Source organism: Lupinus angustifolius, chromosome LG20 (genome assembly GCF_001865875.1).
Source record: "Lupinus angustifolius cultivar Tanjil chromosome LG20, LupAngTanjil_v1.0, whole genome shotgun sequence".
NCBI lineage: Eukaryota > Viridiplantae > Streptophyta > Magnoliopsida > Fabales > Fabaceae > Lupinus > Lupinus angustifolius.
In genome coordinates, this window is record NC_032028.1 from 15,986,138 (window position 1) to 15,991,340 (window position 5,203).

A 5,203-nucleotide genomic window follows, 5' to 3' on the forward strand; every position below is an offset into this window, starting at 1 on the left:
AATGATGAGAAATTAAACATGAAATGCCTCTCAATCCTAAAGCATAGAATTCTCTTTTCTATTCTCACAGATGCAATGTCATATAGATGCAACAATTAACACGAAATATGCTCTAACTCTCTAAAAAATGCAACATGCAAGTTATGGCTTCAATTTTAAAAATGCAGTTTATAAAGAATCACTTCAGCAGCCCAGATAATCGATTAAAGCCTTGGTTAATTGATTAACGCGGTTTGAAAATATAACTGATTCTGTTTTTCAAGTTTTCAGTTTGAACAACTTTTCAAAAACTTATGTTAATCGATTAAATCATGCCTTAATCGATTAACAACATATTTCTAAGTGTATTTTCAAATTACAAAACTCAAATACGTTATGCACTTAATTTATACATGTTCAACACTAAGTTTATGCCTAGGATGCACAGATTACATGTATTTATATGATGCATGAACATATTATAAATGACATATCTCAAAACTAAAAAGATTTAAAGTTTTATGCATATGAGACATGTATTGAGTTTACCTAAGCCTTAGACTCAACCTAAACTAACTATTAGTCTAAGTCTAATACCAATCTAGAGACTTAAGCATGTTGATTTGTTGATGATCTTCAAGCTCTCATAATCACAAGTTGTCCTCATCAAAACTAAACACAGTGAGAAAGCTTTCCAAAGTGCTATCTTGACATGCGCACTTTCAATTCTATGGGATTATCCTTACTTTCCTCATTAGGCTTAGTCTTATAAGGAAAAATAGTTTCATGAAAAACTGCATTCCTAGTAATCTGCAGGGCTCTAGTGGATAAGTTCAGCACAATAAAACCTTTTGTACCACTCTTGTAACCTAAGAAAACACACTTAGAAGACCTAAGATCAAATTTAGTCCTAGAGTGATTGATTGTACTAGCATATGAGAGACAACCAAATACCTTAAGATGTTGCAAGTCAGGATGCTTTCCATATAATATTTCAAAAGGGGATTTTGTATTCAACATAGGTGTAGGCAGAAAATTGATAATATGCACAGCATGAATAATAACATAAGACCAATATACCTTTGGTAGCTGACTTTGGAACAATAGAATTCTTGCTACATTCAATATGTGTTGGTGCTTTCTTTCCATAACTCCATTATGTTGTGGTGTATAGGAACAAGTGGTTTCATGTATGATTCCCTTGTTGGAATAATAGGATTCCATCAAGAATTCTCTGCCATTATCTGTTCTTATTGCTTTCATTCTTTTGGAAAATTGATTTTCAATTAATGTGACAAAATCTTGCAAAACATGTGATGCTTCAGATTTATTCTTTAACATGAAGATCCAAGTGAATCTAGAGCTATCAACTACAATAGTAAGGAAGTATCTATGTCCATGAATGGATGTGACAACAAAATGACCCCAAATGTCAGCATGTATTATATCAAAAGCATGTAAAGATATGGTTTTACTTATTGGGAAGGGAAGTTTCTTTTGCTTTGCTTCATAGCAAATATCACAGACATATTTCTTCTTAAAAGTAATGAAAGGAAAAGCTTGTTTTAGTATGTTCATACAATTTTCAGAAGTATGGCCTAGCCTAAAGTGCCATAAGTCAATGTTATTTTCTTGAGTGTAGCATGAATTTGCTTTGTGATGAAAGATAGCAGCCTTTAGCACATACAATCCCTTGATGATCCTAACTGTACCAATCATCTTCAAAGTACTCTTGTCCTGAATTTCACAACATGTTTTATTAAAGCAAACAAGTCATGGTAAGTTTAGGAATAGATAGGAGGTTATAGTTGAAACATGGTAGGTACAACACATTATGCAGAACTAAGTTTTGCAGTATGGGTATTGTCCCTGAAACTTCTGTTGTTACTAAGTTACCATTAGGTAGTTTTATCCTTATTGGCTTTATTTTGTAATGCATATAATATAAGACTAAATTGGAGCATATGTGGTCAGTTGCTCCACTGTCCAATATCCAAGAATTATGAGTTGAAACAATTTTAGAGTTACCTGGTTCATCCATCACTTGGTTTGCAGAGATGACATTACTTACATTTCCCACATCATGATCTTCATGCTTTGACCCTATAGGATTGTTTTGTTGTAGATTGTTTTGTTGTAGCACGTTTAATAATCCTTGATATTGCTGCTGACTGAGACCAAAGATGGTTCCATCTTGATCACCTTTAGAGTTGCTTGCTTGGTGCAATTCCTTTTGTGCTTCTTCCTTCGAGGAGCTTGTGGTGACAGAATTGACTTGTTCATTCCTTGTAAACTGAAAATTGGCTGAAAATCCATGAAGCCTATAACAAACTTCAACTATATGTCCACTCTTTATACAATGAGAACAATATTTTCCCGGGCTTGAACCTTTGATCCAAGACCCTCTTCCAGGTGAGTTGGGTGGTCTTCTTCCTAAACTGGATCCTCTTCCTGGTGCTCCTCCCCTTTTCCAAGTCCTTGCAACTGTCATAACTTTTACATCCAAGCTTTTCCCATAGAGCTGAGTTTCCTGTTGTATGATTAATGATAGCACCTTGCTTATGTTTGGTAAGGGATCTATGAGCATAATCTGGGATCTCACTCTTGCGTATGCATCATTTAATCCCTTTAGGAATCTGATGGTTCTGTCTTCTTCACAATTCTTCTTTGCTCCAATCTCAGCTGTGCAGATTGTTGGATCTACACAGTTGCATACGGGTAGAGGTCTAAGGTTATCAAGCTCATCCCAAATGGTCTTGATTTCTGTGAAATAATTGCTGATGGTTAGTTCTCCTTGTTTAAAGTTTGACAATGAATCTTGCAAATCACCAATTCTGAAGAGATTCCCTTGTGAGAATCTTTGTCTTAATTCATCCCATATTTCATGTGCCTTCTTTATCCAAATGATACTTTGTGATATGGATGGAGAGACTGATCTATTAATCCATGATATAACCATGTTATTGGCTCTCTCCAAGCTGGATAAATGGGATCTGTTTTGAGAGGCATTCGAGTGGTTCCATATATGAAAGGTAGCTTTTGTTTCGTGCTAAGGCTGACTTCCATGGCCCTTTCCCATTGGTGATAATTTTGTCCATTCAACAGTGGTGAGACAAGAGGAAGTGTTGGATTATCTGATGGATGGACATGGTATGGTGAGTTAATATCTATAAAGGAAGGTAAGTTTTGGGTTGGTGGTGTATTGGTTGAGGGAATCATGGTGGCCATTTGAATGTAGCAGAGCTCTTTTATAAAAAAAGCTCTGATACCATATTAAGAAGAGAAAATGATGATTGAACGAGAACTTATATTAGTTCTTGGAAGAGAAACTTGAAGGTTGAAGATGAAGAATGAAATATATGCAACTTTGATTAATTTGGATGTTTATGGAATTGAATCCTTTTCTCTTGCTTTACAAATGAAGAATGATGATGATTATATAGATCCTAACTAACTAACTAATATGCACACATGATCAATAGAAACAAGAAGTTAAAGATCACATTTCTTGTTGTGCAAACTATCTGCAATATAGTCATATTGCCCGTGCCTATGTTGTGGCCAAGTAGCCTTGATCAGGCAGTCTCGGTCAGATGGCCCATGTGGCCCATGTGCCTTGACTTCATTGTCCCAGTCAGATGGCCCATGTGCCTTGTTGCTGATACGGTCACAGGCCTTGGTGCCTTGGTGCCTTGGTCGTGTGTTTTGATGGTGGCCCAGTCATGCGCCTGAGCCTTGGACCTGTCTTGGTCATGCGCCTGAGCCTTGGTCCTATCTCGGTCATGCGCCCTAGAGGCCTTGGTTCTGTCTCGGTCATGCGTTTGAGCCTTGGTCCTGTCTCGGTCATGCGCCTTAGTCCTGTCTCGGTCAGGAGCCTTAGTGCTATGGTTGTCTCGGTCAGAATCAAACTTGTCTCGGTCAAGTTTGGAATTGCTTCGGTCAAGTTGTTTGCTTGGAGCAATCTCAATATTGCTTAATATATATAATCCACCACCATCTTGCAAACCTCTAAATTTATGTTTATTAACCATATAAATTTGAGTTTATTAACACATTCGAAAGTTCATATTAGACTAAAGCAGAAATTAACTCAAGCCAATTCTTAATGAGTCTAGCTTAACCAAGTGAACTGTCACTCATTTCCACCCGTAAGTAGAAGTGAGAAAGTGATTTCATTTCGTTATATTGAAGGATTATATATGTTGACGTGAAATCCAATATTACTTCCCATTTGTATATGAAAGCTTCGATATTTTAGTTTTAGTCATGATTTTTAAAGTTTCAAATATATAAATTAATTTCGATAGTAAAATACTCTTACATTTATTGATTGGAAATATAAAATATCAGATAATTAAGTGAAAAAATTACAATTTTTCTAAAATCACCTATAATTCTTGATAAGTTTAATAATGTTAATTCCTCCATTTTTTATATAAGTAAAACAATTATGTATATCATTTAATAAAAATATAAAATCATTCAATTGTCTGAAAGTTATAAAAATAGGAGAAAAACATATATGTACTACAAGTGTGTGAATTTTATATATTATTATTGCATCATCCATCATTCATATTTAGTAATCATTGACTTTTAAAAAATATTAATCCAAATAAATGATGGATGATATAGTGTATGTATATATCTTTACATTGTCAATGCGTAGATATTACACTCTAAAAATATTACAAATACTGAATTACCGGTCACGCCCTGACTTTCCATAGAATATTGGTTACATGAGTTATTGTCTTATTGAGAAGAGGTTGAACTCAATTTCAACATCTCCCAAATGATTTAAAGTAGACACTACATTTTTTGTGATTGAAATTGAAATGTAGAAAACTCTATATTATGCCCAAATTGAATAATGTGGTCTTTGAACAAGAGTTCTAAGCTCGATAGTTGATTGCATATCGATGAATATATTAGTACCTTATTCGTCTGTACTAAAATGATATACTCACTAATTACATAGATTCAACTATACCCTTTAGTTTATTTATTAAAATTTCTTATTAAAACAAAATTATATATATTTTTTATTTTTGTTTTTAAGAAAAGATTATATTGTTTTTTTCTGTGTATCCCTATGTGCAATACAAAAATAAAGATTGTGTAACCTCTTATAAATTAAGAGTAAAATAGTGAGCATTGGTCTTTAACCTTACTATTAAATTCTAAAAAATAATTAATTAAAACATTTTATTTTTACTAAAAA

At 33.9% G+C, this 5,203-nt stretch overlaps 1 pseudogene; it reads left to right on the forward strand.

Annotated features, from left to right (window-relative positions):
• LOC109335507 overlaps nucleotides 1–5,203 on the forward strand; it is an 86,292-nt pseudogene that overhangs the window by 8,100 nt on the left and 72,989 nt on the right.